This window comes from Hakea prostrata, chromosome 8, assembly GCF_041222555.1.
Source record: "Hakea prostrata isolate BN-2017 chromosome 8, UWA_Hpros_2, whole genome shotgun sequence".
In the NCBI taxonomy this organism is placed as follows: domain Eukaryota; kingdom Viridiplantae; phylum Streptophyta; class Magnoliopsida; order Proteales; family Proteaceae; genus Hakea; species Hakea prostrata.
Window position 1 is genome coordinate 23,239,319 of NC_142607.1, and position 17,111 is coordinate 23,256,429.

The 17,111-nt window shown below is 36.9% G+C and overlaps 1 long non-coding RNA gene across 1 annotated transcript; it reads left to right on the forward strand.

The window, feature by feature from the left end:
* The first annotated feature begins 9,299 nt into the window (after positions 1–9,299).
* LOC149007438 (uncharacterized) lies at positions 9,300–13,452 on the forward strand. Its single transcript, XR_016175116.1, has 7 exons — positions 9,300–9,474; positions 10,459–10,618; positions 12,192–12,286; positions 12,388–12,489; positions 12,702–12,913; positions 13,017–13,089; positions 13,200–13,452. It is a non-coding gene; the product is annotated as an uncharacterized LOC149007438 (long non-coding RNA).
* The last annotated feature ends 3,659 nt before the right edge of the window (positions 13,453–17,111 follow it).

A 17,111-nucleotide genomic window follows, 5' to 3' on the forward strand; every position in this document is an offset into this window, starting at 1 on the left:
CGCTTTGAAGATTTGGAGACATTACCTTTATGGTGAGAAGATTGCTATTTTCACGGATCATAAAAGTTTGAAATACTTCTTTACCCAAAAGGAGTTAAATGAGACAAAGAAGATGGTTAGAATTGGCGTCTGATTATGACTGGGACATTTAGTATCATCCTAGTAAAGCGAATGTGGTTGCTAATGCTCTTAGCAGGAATAGTAAAAGAAAAGAGTTGGATTTGAATGCTTTGAGTCAACCATTGTTGCTTTCGATTCCGGAGCTTGGTTTGGAAATTGTTCCTAAAGCTTTGGAATTTGTTATTTCTGCTATGTCGGCAAGATCCACCCTTAGAGATAGAATTGTTGCTCTGCAAGCTTCTGATTAGGAATTGAAAGAGAAGATTGAGAAGATCTCTTTGAACCCTAATTCAGACCCTGACTTTGGTACATCTATGGATGGTGCCTTACTGTTTAAAGGAAGACTTTGTGTGCCTTCGAATGTTGAAATCAAGAAGGAGATTTTAAAAGAATCACATCAATCTATTTTCACAGTACACCCTGGAAGCACCAAGATGTATAAGGACTTAAGAGAACATTTTTGGTGGATTGGTTTGAAGGCCAATGTGGAAGATTTTGTGGCCAAGTGTGAGACTTGTCAGCGTGTAAAAGCCGTTCGTCAACCTCTATCTGGATTACTTCAACCCCTTCCTGTTCCTAGTTGGAAGTGGAAAGATATCTCTATGTACTTCATGACTAGCTTGCCTCGGACAAGTAAAGGCAATGACACTGTATGGGTAATAGTTGATAGGTTGACCAAATCAGCCCATTTCATTCCTATGAATTTCACTCATACTTTGGATAAGCTAGCTAGACTTTATGTGAACAATGTAGTTTGTCTGCACGGAGTGCCAGTGAGTATTGTTTCTGATCGTGATCCTAGGTTCACCTCAAGGTTTTGGAATAGTTTGCAAAAGGCTTTGGGAACCCAATTGAATTTTAGTACTGCTCATCATCCATAGTTTGATGGACAATCTAAGCGAACAATTCTGATTTTGGAAGATATGCTTATATCTTGTGTTGTGGATATGGGTGGCAATTGGGATGAACACTTAGATTTGGTTGAGTTTGCCTATAACAATAGTTATCAAGCAACAATAGGCATGGATCCATTCAAGGCTTTGTATGGTAACACTTGTAGGACACCCTTGGACTGGACTGAGACTAGTGAAAGAAAAGTCTTAGGCCCAGAAATGATTGAAGCTACAAGCGTGATGGTTGATATGATTAGAGAAAGGATTAAGTCTGCTCAGTCAAGACAGAAATCCTATGCTAATAAGAGAAGGACCGATTTTGAATTTCAAGTTGGCGAAAAAGTTTTCTTAAAGGTATCACCTATGAAGGGTGTGATGAGATTCAATGTTAAGGGAAAGCTTAGCCCTCGTTTCATCGGACCTTTTGAGATTCTTGAAAAGGTTGGACCCGTCGCATATCGTTTGGCCTTGCCTCCATCTCTTGTTGGTGTTCATAATGTGTTTCATGTTTCAATGCTTCAGAAGTACATAGAGAATTCGGAACACATACTACAACAAGCACCCAAAGGACTTAGTGCTGATTTTACCTATGATGAAGAGCCAGAAATCCTAGATAAGAAGGACAAACAGTTGCAGAATTGTACCATTCCTTTGGTAAAGATTCGGTGGAAGAACCATACCCCTAAAGAAGCTTCTTGGGAGAAGGAAGAAGACATGAAGGAGAAGTTTCCTCATCTTTTTGGAAGCTCAGGTACGCTTCCAATTTCAAGGATGAAATTTCTTTTAAGGGGGGGGGGAGAATGTGAAACCTAGCCCTAACCTTGACCCAAAAACCCTGTTGTTTGTAGGTCCGAAGACCCGAAGTAAAGGAAGAAGCCAACTATGGGCCATCTCAGTGGAAGACATGGTGTTTGACCCAAAACCCATGGGAGTTGATGATGGTGTTCCATACTTGGAAGCTTGTTTAGAATTGGAAAAGAAACTGCACCTTGTTGAAGATGAGACTAGTTGATGGACTTGAAGTATAGTTAGACATGATTTGAAGGCATTTCTCTATAATAAGTAAGTCATATGTTGTGTTGGGAGAAGCTCATTGGGTTTGGACTTGATTTGATCCTTCAATTCCATGTTTTGGCCTTGCTGACTTGCTTGGTCGACTAGGCCCAATCGACCAACAGGGACAAAATCTGCCAAAGATCCTCTGTAAGATCTGTTGGTGCTCTATATAATAGAAGTACGTGTTTCATAGCCTCCTTTGGTTCTAAAACCCTCAGAGAATGTGTGAAAACTCTCTCAAAGCCTCTCCTTGGTGTTTGTGAAGAACTTTGCAAGACTTCAAGCTTTTCATCTCCTATTCTTCAATCAAAGGTTAGTAATCTCTCTTGTATTATGTTGATATACTCTTACTATGTTTTATTCTTTGTGTTGAGACTATGAAGAAGATGTTGCATCCTTGCAACCATCTCTTCTACAATCTCCTTTCATTCTTAATGTTTTATGATCTTCATATCGATCTTAGCCATGATCTTTGTGAATTCTTCATGAAGCCATGATCATTCTTTTGATTTGATTTCTCTAGCATGTTAGATCTGTTTTGCATGATAGTTTCATGTATGATCTTTTGATTATCTTCTAATAGAATGAGATCCTATCATCTCTAGTTTTTCCCTTGAGTTCATAGTATGTTTTCATCGAAAACTATGAATTTTACCAAATTAGAAAGTCATGTTTCCAAATTAGTAAGTAGTGTTTTTGATTATTGTTAGTGTCTAATATATGCTATTTTAGTGTTAGATTACTGTTCTAGAGGTTTCCTCCAAGTTTCGTAGTGTTTCGGATCTTGTAGAATGAATTTCGGATAAAATCAAAATTCTGCTACGTACTGTTCAGGTGGTCGATTGCTTGGTCGATTGGACCAAGCTACCACCCAATAGACCAAGCAAGATAGTAGCTGTGTTCTTCGTCCAATTTGATTAATTTGATCTTCGATCTTTTAGGCCTCTTTCCTAATGATGTATCTATGCTTGTTTAGGGTTTATTTGCTAAGTTTGGAACCATTCACTTTGATCTTTGGATATTCATCGAAGTTATTTAAGGTAAGGATATTTTTTTTCATAATTACATTGATTGTGTGAATCTTAGTTTCTTTTTTGGGAATTTCTTAGATTCACTACCATAATTGTATTTTCTTATTATTATATTACTGATGTAAGTACTCCAAGTACAGTAGTAACATGTTCATGTGTTCTTTTGATTATGAGTACTTACTCTTGTCATTTACATATGCGATTGATCATGTTTATATGCATCTTTCGGTTGTGTCTGTTATGACTAAATTGAGAATGTGATTGAATAGGTATGATTTGGGATTGGGAAGTGTCCTTTTGACATTTTTGTCCTTGGACATCAGTGAGAATAGTATGGGATATTTCCGATGGTGCCCTTTGACACTTTCCTAGATTATTGATTGTCATACCTAGGGCTTGTCTAGCAGTGTTTGGCTAGGAATACCTTGTTATATTAGACCCGATTCGAAAGGGTATTGAGATTGAACAACCTGTGGTAGCAATGGGGATTTGTGGGCGCTCAAGAGCGGTAACCAACCCGTGAGAGAACATGAATCACATTGTGGTTACTCGTGAGAGGCCATTTATTGGTAGGTTGCAAATAGTAGATTTGGGTTCATAGGTGTTCAAGACCGGTAACCAATCCGTTAGAGGACATGAGAGCTTCTCGTCTATTATTTGTGGATTACCAATAAGGTTGATGAGTCCGTAGTCCGGGACTATGCTGACTCTATTGAAAAGGATACCGGAAAGGATCGCCTGGGGCGAGGAATGGATATATCTGGACCTGATTTGATGTAACTAAGTAGATGACTTGCATTTGGCTAGGCTTTACCTTGACATGCACCAATACTTAGACCAATGGTGATGTGAGAGAGCGGTGACCTAAACCCCCGCCATGGAATATCCCGAGGGATGCCGGACCCATTACCAACCAATGATGTGTGATTTGAGACCTTCCCAAAGAAGTATGGTGATATGACTAAAGCATGTCTGCCTATAGAGATCAGCATACATAGAGTTAGATTCATACTTGCATTGTCTATTTCATATCATATTGCATCATACTATGTTCTGCAATCATGTTATATATGTTGTTGTGGAATAACTTGTCTTGTTGAGTTCTTTTTAATTCACTCCTTTTTGTGCAAATATTTTTCGTTAGATTATTTACATGTATTGAGTATTATGACGGCTAGTATGAGGAAGTGCAAGCTGAAGAAGCATACTTCACGCAAGGTGTTGGTGATTACGAAAATCTCGGTGATGATCCCTCGTGTGATCATGCTACGTACCATGATTAGCCCAACCGTGGAGTGATAGCGGCCGTGCTTGATTTCTGAAGTTTATACTTATAAAGATGTTCTTTATAAGTATCCATGGGAGCGATCTGTTATAGGATCCACGGTTTTAGTCTATCAACAATAATAAATACAAATAAAGACAATCAAGTGCAAAAATAGTTCAATTAATGAATTAAAAGATTACAGGAGTCCAAATACTCCAATAAGATAATCAATGAAAGAATAATAAATCAAAATGAATACGAGTTCAGCGGAAGCAATCAAAAAGAGTTAAATTATTTTCTTTCCAGATTCTTTTTCTATAGCTATAAACTTAGACTCAAGTTTATCAAGATGAGGGGTTCTCCAATTCTCCTCTATACAGTGAGCAAACTATCTGGCAACTTGTCTCCTCCACCCATCAATGGGTGCGATAAGCGCATTCCATGCACTTTCAGGAGCTCCCGCACAGGCTATTTCCATTTCCCATTGTCGGTGCCACATCTTCTTCATACAGGAAGGTTCCTTCATAGGAAACCAACCCATCTTCCAACACATTTCCTCCATCTGCGCAGGCTAATAAAACATATACAAATAAAGGAATGAGTTCTGGAGAACTCAGTAAGAACAACAATAATTCCCATCCATATGTCAAACCAAATCAGAAATGCATATATGATATGTATGAGTGCAAAGTATGAATGCTGCTAAGATCTAATTATGCAAGTCTCTAACAGTTGACATGCTTTAAGATATACACCAGCCCTCCTCTGGGTAGGTCTAGTCACTCTGATCCGGAAAGGACTGGTTACCTCTGTAGGGATCCTTGGTAAAATGGAAAGTCCAAACCTGGCTCTCAAACCATGGCTGGGGTTAAGTCAACACTCTCTCACCACGACCATTGGCAATGAGTACTGGCGCATGTCGGAGTTTCTAATCCAATGCAAGGTCATACAGGTAACTACATGAAGTCCAGATACATCCCCTATGGCACCAACCAACTCGGTTCAATATCCTTCACAACCTAGGAATGAGAATCCTCACGGACTAGCTACTGCTATTGGACTTCATTCCATAACCCTATGGTCATCCACATATTGTTGGGGGCAGAATGCTCTCATGACTCCTCACGACACCCAGTCCGTTCCTTGGACGTCCATGAGCCCAACCCTAACATATGCAACCCTACCATTTATATGACTAACAGTGGATTAACGTCACATCACTATCATCACGGGTCATCCGGTTTCAATTCCCCTACCGAAAGGGTAGTAGCATGTGGGGTACCTAGCCATGCAACTCTAGATTCTACCTAAGAATGTCATCCAATAGTTATGACAATGCTGGAGACATCAGCAAGCATGTGTCCCATACCACAACCTTCTGATATCCCAAGCTAAGATATCCCAATGGAATACCTCATCCATCAGAACCACATACTAACCATCATCAGTATATCACATTCATAACCATCACAGTATATCACATTCATAACCATTATAGTCTAAGTAAAGACAGTGTAAACAACAGTCATATAACAAGATCAGCATATGAAACATGATTATAGCAGTATATAGAACAAAAGAACAGTGAAGGAAGACACTGGACTAGCATGTTCAAGGAAATTTATAAAGATAGGATTGTATATCCTTACCTGCATATAAGTAATTTGTCCGTAAAAAGAAATCTGTAAACAATTATAAAACTTTCTCTTCAAATAGAGGACACCTATACACAGGGTTACAATAAGGTATAAGTCAAATGAATCAAATCAGATTAAAACCAAAAGCCATTTGGTCACTATGTACCAGCCGGTCGCTTGGGCCGGTCGCTTAGGTTGAGCGACCGCCACTAGTGACCACCTAAAAAACAGTGAGTTTCAAATCCGAAACTCAGGCTTTTGATCATCCGTTTTCAATCAAAATTTTGAAAGATCATAGTCCGAATCTCGAATCTAACACTCCTATAGCCAATGGGTGAAAAGAAACCTAACAATCATCATAAATGGATTACCCAGAAACCTTCCCTTGATCAAATCAGCCATTTTCATGAAAGCAGGGTTTCGTTTTCGAATCTGATCTAACCAAGATCATCAAAAGGATAGACAATGCAATGGAAGGATCAAGAACAAGCAAAGATGAACACTGAACTACCTTAATCATAGCAAGTGGTGAAGCATAAGTGAACAGGGAACCACTTACCTCAACTAGATTGACTATGAATAACAATAGAACCTTCTGGGACTCTAAAATAACTTCAGATCTGCTTTCAACACTTCTCCGCAGCCGTCTAACCTCCAAAAAAGTAACCATGAATAAAATATTTGTAAAATAGGCGAGGGTTACTATTTATAGAAGTCGGGGGCAAAATAGGGCAAAACCCCACAACAAGAACCAGGCGGTCGCTCCATGCGGTCGCTTGGTTCAATCGACTGCCACTAGCAACAGCCTCCATGTATTTTGCCATACAAGGGTGCTTTGCTAAGGGGTTGATGTCCAAGTACAACCTAGCCCGAAAGAAGACATGGGGGAGATCTTACCTTCACTCCGGACATCTCCAAACATCACTTGCCTTCATAAGGGTTTAGAAACCAAGTCTCAAAAGATAAAATAAAGAGTTAAACATCGAAACTAAGGTTTTTTCAGTTTTATACAAAATATCCTCATAAGTTCCCTTAGCTAATGTGCTACAACAAAAACCCCTTATAGCTACAGATAGTTAGCTACAGTTTTTTTAACCGAAGCTACAAGTCTCTTCTAACTACAATTTTTTCATGTGTAGTAATATAAAACAATTATTGCTGCAGTATGTAACACCTGTAGTAACAAATATATTTATAGATGTGCTTGTAAAAGTGTAACTAAAAATTGTAGTAATATGAACAACTTTTTACTACAGTATTCAAAACCATAGTAATATATTACTTCTAACTGTAAAAATATAACTACAGTTATGTATTGCAGTAATTTAAATATTTTTAACTACAACATTCAAGACCATAGTAATAAAAAAACATGGTAACTACAGAAACAAAACTACAACTAAAAATTGTAGTAATATATGAAACTTATTACTATGGAAATAAAAGTGTAACAATATTAAACTTTTTAGCTACTAAAATAGAACTACATTTTGAAATTGTAGTAATATAGTTTATATAATAACTGCAATATTTAAAATTGTAGTAACAATTTCTTTTTAGCTGCGGATATAAAACTGCGGTTAAAAATCATAGTAAATACATTCCCTCTAGCTACAAAAATATAATTACAGTTATGTATTGTAGTAATTTAAGATATTTTATATTATAGTATTTAAACCACGACAATAAAAAAACGCTATAACTACGACAACAACACTAAAGTTAAAAATTGTAGTAATATGATAAACTTATTGTTATGATAATTAACAGTGTAGCGACATCAAGTTTTTTAATAACTAGAATAAATTACAATTCGGAGGGTGGAACCCAAGCCCGACCCAACCCTACCAGGGTCAAGTATTATGTAACCCTAACTCACCCTTCAGGTCGAATTTTGCTTGTGCTTAGGGGGTTAGGGCCGGGATGGGTCAACCGAGCTTTATTGACACCCCTACATTTCAAACATGGAAAGAGGGTCAGAAGAAAATTTTAAAATTTTTACAAGGGAACGGGAGAATATTCAAAAAATTTGAATGTTTTAGAAATTTATCCTTTTTGTTTCCAGTTAAATCATAAACCTTGTTACACTTAGACCTATAAATGGATAGCCGAAATCTGCCTCTAAATTCGCATTCGTATTATTTTAAGTGTGTACATATTCAGAAATTTTCTCACTAAAAAATATTTGTATCCATCCGCTAAGCAACCGGATTCGGATTATTGCTTATCGGATCAGTCTGGAAAATTTTTTTCCCGGATAAAGTAAGGTAAAGTATTCAACATTATTTTCTCTAAAAGTGGATGATAATCGGATTCTAAAATCGGTAATTGGTAACCGGATAACCGAAAATCGGCAATTATCTGGTTAAAGTCAAGTATTAAACATTAATTTTTCTAAAAAAGTGTTGATAATGGGATTCGGAAACATGTAGTCAGAAACTGGAAATTGAAAATCGAAAATAAAAAATTAAAAAAATGACAATCACCAATCAATAATTAGATAGTTTATCGGATATCCGATAAAATTCCGGATTTGAATTCGGATGCCTTTTCTAAATTTCCATTTGATTTGGATTTAGATAACAGTTTTGTTAATTGGATTCGGCTATTGGTGTATCTGAGCCAAATCGTTCTGTTTATCGGTCTAGTTACACTCACATACCTAATTATTTAATACTAAAATTAAGGGTGCACGTTTGGCCTTGACCAACGGAATCCACCTTGGCGAATTTATTTATGTAAAATGTTATTTTTTGAGTACGGAGACACTATAAGAAAAGACACAATTGGTGACCCTTTTAATTTTTCAACAGTGGCAGTTTTATGTAAATCGTCATGAATAGACAGAACCTTACGAGCCAAATCCTGATACTATAAAACACAATACATCAGAATCGATTTATATAAACTGCCGCTAAGTATTGGATTATTAGTGGAGTTTTTTGTAAAGCGCCACCAATTGTTTATGTTTAGTGGCGGTTTTTTTATTTTGCCGCTGTAAAACACGATAAGGGGGTTTGTCTCTTGGATTACTAGCCACGGTTTCTGGAAAGGGTCTTGCTGTCAAGCCATGCATTTGGGGCAGACGGATTGAAATCTTGGTTGAAATTTTGATTTTGACCATTGAAATTCAACTGTCGAGACCGAAATTTCAGATCCGACGGCCAAAATCTCAGCTTGACGGTCATCCAAGCTTTTTACTAGTGGAAAATAATTTTCGTCTTCCCGCTTATACTTTTCGTCTTCCCGCTTAAAGGTTTCTCTCTCTACCACCTCTGATGGTTTATACGTTTCTCTCTCTCATTCTCTAAAGCTAACGCTCATTTCAAAAACCTATTTTCAGATCAAGGCGGTGAAACGGTAGAGCAGAGTGGAACAAATCACTCTCGGTCGAAGGCAGTCAGTTGCAGCACTGTGGTTGAAACATCTCAATCCCTAAGCTGGCTCCCAAGTGAGGGTTGAAAGAACAGGTATGTCTACCGATCTAGTTTTCCTTGTTCTTGATCTCGTTCTTGACCTTGCAATGGTTTAAGGGTCTATCAATTTCCTCTGATTACTGGTTAATTCCGTGCCATTAATCTCTATGTTATCCCCCATTTGGTTTTTTAGTTTCTTACCTCTTTGGTAGCGATGGACTTCCCAATCCTACAAATCCTTCTTCCTAAAACCCATCTCTGTTTCCTAACTTCTTTAGAAATTCTCTCCCCAAAAGAACTTGGGCTCTGAGAGTTTCCATCCCTAGCGGACACAAAACCGACTTTGCATTTGTTGAAAGTCCTGTGCTCAGAGAACGATGATTGCTTATAATCAATTCGATGAGTGGTATCATTTGGTTGCATTAATCTGTGTAACTATGTCTGCCCTGCATATAAGCCACTGACCGAAGAGTTGATAATTACTCAAGAAGATGTAGCTTTTAACATTTTTTAACTTTGATGTAGTGATTTTCTTCATTCCTTGTCAAATAGATCATGCATCAAGGCAGTTTATTTAAGACATGTAAGGGTTCGCTGTAGATTATATTATGTTCAATATATTTGTAATCAGTTTTAAGCTTTGGTGATTGACTTGGAATAAGTCGGCATAGCAACTGAGGTTAGTGGACTTCCATTAGTGAATTTCAGTTAAAGCAACTGAGTAGAGCAGATTTCATTGTTGAATTCATACTCCCATATAATCTTATTCAAAAATGAACCTGACCCTATTAAATCACAGACCATCTTTTCCAACAGAGGCAGGTTTGGTTGGAGACTATGCCATTGCACCAACAATGGTAGATCATGACAATGAATGAGTGAGGCCGTTCCTGGACTTGATGTAGTCTGAATATAATAATGGTTCTACATCCTTCATGGTTTTCTAGATTCCATCTGCATGCTATTGCAGCAATGCCACCAATTTCTCATTCAAGTTTATCTTTGTCTTCACTGTTGAAAAATGTACTTTTTGGGTAGCTTTTGGCTCATAATCCAGGCAATAATCCAATAAGGGATTCAATATGGAATAAAGCGCCTGCACAAGTGTGGAGATCCTGCAATGGAGCAATTTTCTTTTGCAAAAGGAGGGGACCATCCAACAGAAAAGAGGCACTGTGTCTGTTACTTCATGTTTTAAGTATGTGATTCTTCATTCTAACTCATCTTGTTTTCCCACTTCTGCCTTGAATTATGCTGTATGTTTTTGCATGTTTTCTGCTTTACTTAAACAGTTGAATAGGAAATCAACCAAAAAAGAAAAAAATAAATATGGAATAGGTATAGGCTACATAGATTGGTATTTTTGCATGGTGTGATGTCTCCTCCTTTTGTGGTAAATATTTGTTGTCTAGGCCTTGAACTTTGTAGCCTTTTTAAATTTAAAAAGAAAAATAGGGATGGTATGGAACCCCAAACACTACACCTTGGCACTCTGAATCAAGGAAATTTCTCTGCACTTTAAAGAAGAAAGGTGGCATGGGATATATCATTAGAAATGAAAGAGGTAAGCCAATTGCAGCAGTTTCTCTGGCCAAACAATTTGACTCAATTTTAGGAGGAGAAGCTTTAAGTGTGGGAGAAGGTATGTTGGAAAGTATATCTGAAGACATCAAGCACTTGTGGGAGGAATCTGATTGCTAGGTTGCAGTGCGAGCCCTTAATGGGCTAGATCACTCCTTAGATTGGTCCCTTAAAGCTTCTCTTCAATTTTGTTTTGTCTCTAGGTCTGAAAACTATTTAACAGATCATCTTGCAAGATGTTTGAAGCATTTTGGGTTATCTAGATGTTGATGGTCTTCACCTCCTCCTTTTCCTGTAAACAATTATGTTTGTGCCTCTAGCAATATTTATTTGGAGAGCCTAATATAATAATTTCTTTGACCAGAAAAAAAAAATTTTGATTGTCAAATCAGTGACTAACATGCTGAACAGCAAATCCCCTGTTCCTTATGGGGTGAGAGAGGTTATTGGAAGACATCCAGTTCTTAGCTTTTAAAAAGGCAATTTGAATGAGTACTCAAAAAATGAACATCTCTTCAGCACCTAGCAGCTTGCAGGAACGGAATCACAACATTACCTGACCTACTGAATTGCCTTAATAAAGTTTTATAGGAATCACCACGGAGAGGTGTATATGACCTCATTCTTCATTGGGAATCCACAATTAGTTAGTTTTATAGGTTTCCCACTGCAAGTGAGAGTTTCAAACAGTAGATTATTACTTACCCAATAATGGGAAACTAGTTATCTAGGGGCAACTCCCTGCAAAGGATTGAATAGAGGAGTTGCTACACTTACAACAGGTTGTTAGCCCTTTTAATCAGCAGTGTAGCAGATAAAACTACCTATGTAGGTCAAGCTATTATCATTAGAATTGGAGTACTATTGATAGATAATCTTCTTTCTACATGTAATGCGGCTGCTCCCTTCATATTGGAAGTATAGTGTTTTGGCATGCAAGAACTCAAGAGTCTTATGCTTGTATTCTTCCCATATTTCTTCATTTTCTTTTGGACAGGTGCTACAACCACTTACATAAGGTTATTTCTTGAAATAAAGAACTATGATAATGGAGTTGTGATTTTATCGTTTCAAATCATTATAGCCTAATTAGATAATTGTAGATGGACAGGGGTGTGCTATAGGATGCTTATTTGGTTTCAAAATTCTTTTATAATAATTAATTACTTATTGAGTATTTTTGCTTGTAGGATCGTAATACAAGAAACAAGAATATAATCGTAAAAATCAAGGTCCACCACATACTGCAGGTCAGAAGAGTTTTGTATGAATTCGCCATGAAAAGGTAATATTTGAAAACGCTGACTATAGAACTCTTACATTTTATATATTCATAAATATTGTAGTATCAAATATTTAACTGTGATATTTACAATGTTAAAACAGCTGAAAGAAATTGGAGTACAACTAGACTTTGCTAGTTTGTACATAGTCACTCATGAACATGCAGATGGACGTCCAGTTCATGAGATTGCACAATTAACAATTGTATGTTTTCCTTCGTTTATTATATTTTTTTTTTATCAAAATACCAACCAACTAATTCTTTTTCCAAATAAAATCAAGCATAATAAATGTGTATGATATATATATTTTTATATGTTAGTTGTAGGAAAAAAATTAAGGGAAAGAAAGTAGAAATAGATGCCTCTCAAGGCAATGGCGAGAGTAATAATTGAGACAATGACATCTTTTTTCAGGTATTAAGAAAGATAAACATAAACGCATTCAAGGACTAGGATTGGGAGCTAGGCTTGCCTCTAAGGAAAATAAAAGAGAAGATGATCTTGAACAAGTTACTTTCTTGAAGAATAAAGTTAATATGTTAGAAGCTCAAGCCAACATAATTTTGTTGTTTGTTAAACAATCAAATTCAGGTTGTCAGATAAAAGATTATTCATCTGAGGAACAGGTAATGTTACCAAAATTTTATCAATCTCTAAAGTTTCTTTTATTCCTTAAACTTAATGATTTTTATTTTAATTGATTTTGCAAATATTGTATCTTTGTGATAGGAGCTTAATCACTTTAATAGTTACGAAGGAAATCACTCTTCTAGAAGAAATGATGCATTTTGTTCTTATAAAGGTAATGCGATACTCTAAGCTATGGGTTTCTTATGAATTTTTATGACAATATTATTAATTGTTTTTTTTTTTTAATTTTTTAATTTTTTTATATTTTTATATTGATTGCAGGATGATTTATTAAGAAGTGAAGTTAACCACCGCAGAGTTCCACATAGCATAAAGCATAGAGGCTTAGATTGACTAGTTGATTCTTGTGTTTTTTTTTTTAAGTACACTTTGAACTTTAGCATAGACTTTTATCTAGATTTAAGTTTTAATTTGCAGTTATTCTAGTTTGAATAAGTTGGATTACAAATAATTTATTTTATTTATTTATTTTTAATTGATATGTATGGATTTCAGATGATAATGAATTCAATAAATGTATATTTTGTTTCCATACAATTGTTGCAAAGAAATGTATACCTATTAATTTGTGCATCTATAAAGAGTTTGTAGTTATAAATTTTATAAGACAATCCACACTAATATTGGTACCAATAGATGACTTGTGAATATATTTATAGAATAAAATCTGTAGCTACATTTTCATTATGGAGGAAATACCTACAAATAAATTTCCACACCTATAGTATTGTAGCAAAAATATTTGTAGTTAATATACGGAAGCTATAAATTAGCCACGGAAATGTCAGTTGCTACAATGTGTATATCAAGAAGTGAGATACAAAAACATCCGCAGCTAAAAGATATATACCCACGGAAACATCTGGCGCTACAATATGTGTAGTTAGAAGTTAGCCGCGAAATATCCACAGTTATAGTTTTCGTAGCTATAGGGTAGCCGCAGTTACATATGTAGTTAAACTTTCCGCAGCTAGAGGATATATAACCATGGAATTATCTGTCGCTACAATATGTGTAGGTAGAAGTTAGATGCGAAAACATCCACGGTTATGTTTTTCGTAGCTATAGGGTAGTCGCGAAAACATCCACAATTATTTTTTCCGTAGTTAGATGATATATAACCACAAAAATATCCGTCGCTTCAATATGTATAGCTAGAAGTTGGATGTGGAAACATCTGTAACTAACAATCCGTAGCTATAGATATAGCTACAGAAATACCTGTAACTAAAAAACCATAGCTATAGACAACCTTGTACATGCAGTATTTTATGTGTAGCTAATGTGTTTGCGACGGAGCTTGTTGCGACAGATAATAACCACATGTAATCCATAGCTATAGGCTATTACTACAGATTTCGGTACATTTTACTGCGGAAAATTCCGCGGTTATATGCCCTTTTTGTTGTAGCGCGCATGCCTTTTCAATGTCAATGCAATCAATTTCAATTCATGCTATGATGCTTGTCTCTTGAACTTAGTAGTTCAATTTGGGACTTTCTATTTAGACCATTGGATTATGTTAATTCCTTGATTTGTAGTGTCCTCATACTGTTCTTAAGCATTCCTCCAAGTTTCGGATCGATCCGAACCCCAGAAGACCAATTTCGGACCAAAACCCACTATTCTGTCCCGAAGACATTTTGGTCGATCCTCTTTAAGACCATTGACCAAAGTTGTTGCTAACAACAACCTTAGCCAGTTTTGACCCATTTAACATCCGATCTTCCCGATTTCTTCTCTAACTTATTATTGATGTTTGTTTAGGGTCTTAACATTACTTTTGGACCATTTCTTGATAATTCTCGATTCATCATCAACTCAACCTAAGGTAAGGATGGTTATCTCCATAAACACTTTGGCCATGAACTTATGATTGATGCTTATACTTAATGAACATAGTCTCTTAATTGCTTTTGATTATTATAGAACTGCTATACATGTTTTAGAACAGTAGTATTGCGATTCATATACTCTTGTCATAATGATTTATTATTCTTGTTACTTGTGTTCATGGTGGATCATTTCAATATTATGACTTAACTTTTATCATGAAGATGTATTGAATGTATGAGAAATGATGGACTTGAATATGTGATTGCCTAAGTATAACTTGGGATTGGGGAGTGTCCTATTGACGCTTCTGTCCTTGGGCATCGGAGGGAATAGTATGGGATGTTCTCCGAAGGTGCCTATCGACACTTTCCCGGGTTATTGGATGACATACATAGGATTGTCTAGTTGTGTGGCTAGGATTGTCCTTGTTGTGTCAGACCCGAATCGGAAGGGCATTGAGACCGAACAACCCGTGGTAGTGTATGGTTTGATGGGCACTCAAGACCGGTAACCAACCCGTGAGAGGATGTGAGAGCTTCCCGTTTACTATTTGTGGATGACCAATAGGGTTGATGAGTCCGTAATCTGGGATTTCGCTGACTCTAGTGTGAAGGATACCGGAAAGGATCGCCAGGGGCGAGGGATGGACGTATCTGGATCTGACTTGATACGACTGAGTAGATGACTTGCATTGGGCTAGGCTTAAATGTGACATGCGCCAATACTTATACCAAATGGTGATGTGAAAGAGCGGTGACTGATTCCCCTACCATGCTTTGAGATGACTTTACCCAATTACCACGGCATTCCCAAGATACGAAATGGGTTGAGGGAGAGTGACTGACTACCCAAAGAAGTATGGTGCTATGACTTAAAGCATGTTACCATAGAGACTAGCATTCATAGAGTTAGAATCATATTTGCATCACATGTCTCATATCACATTGCATTATGTTATGATCTGTATTTGTATGATGTTAAACTATGGAATAACTGTAATATCCAGCCCTATTCTAACCCTGACCCTAACCTGGATCCACTGTTGTATTCAGGTCCGAAGACCCGAAGCGATGGTAGAAGAGACCTATGGACCATTCTGATTGATGATCATGATTCGGAGACTGAGCCTATGGACATTGATGATGATACCCCTTGCTTAAATGCATTATCAATGTTTAAGGAAAGTCTGTGCATCGGAGAAGATTAATCTAGTTGATGTACCTAATGACCTCCTGTGCACAATCCGAAGGTATTCCCCGAAACTAGACTTCTTGATTGAATTGTGGAAGAAAACCTCACTTAAATTGACCTTGTATATCCTTTCAAATCCCTACTTGAAGTTGCTGAACTAAACATGTTTTTCTGCTGAGAAACATTTTGGCCGATCCTTTTGGTCGATACCATCGACCAAAGTTTCCCAGTCTGCCAAGTTAAAGATTCTATGGAATATTCCTATTCTATTTATTATGACCTCGAGCCTTGAGCCTTGTGCAATAATTTTCTCACCTGAAATCGTGGGGAGAGCTTCCCAAGGCACCTCCTTGGCTAATGTGAAGGGCATCTCATCCAAAACTCATTGTTTACTATTGATTCTTGTCTACTTCTTCCACACTAAGGTATGAATCACCATTCCACTCTCTATCCTACCATTTTCTACTCTTTTCTATTCCTTTCTTGCTGGTGAGACATTGGAAATGGTGCTGCAACCTTGCAACCACCACTCCAAGTGTCTACACATGATTAACCTATGAGTTTCTTAGCCATCCATTGATGCTATGCCTCCACCTCATGCCTAACATATGTATTCCTCTATTTTTCTATTAACATCATGTCATTTTGTACCAAACTGAGTTGTAGGGCATGCTATGTTCATGTTTATCACTTCTATATGATTTTAATCGAAATTCTATTAGTTCCCCTAGCTATTACATGCCATTTCCACGACAAAGCAATCAATCCCAACTCATGCCATGATGTTTGTCACTTGAACTTGTTAGCTCAATTTGGGGCTTTTTGTTTGGACCATTGGATTGGGTAAATTTCTTGACTTATAGTGTCCTACTACTGTTGTTAAGTGTTCCTCCAAGTTTCAGATTGATCCGAACACCGGAAAACCAATTTCGGATGAAAACACCCAAAATCCATCATTCTGTCCCGAAGGAAATTTTGGTGGACCAAAGTTGTTGCTGACAGCAACCTTGGCCAGTTTTGATCCAATTGATATCCAATCTTCCTAATTTCTTCTCTAACTTATTATTGATGTTTGTTTAGGGCCTTAACAATTATTTTGGACTATTTCTTGGTACTCTCAATTCATCATCAATTCAACCCAAGGTA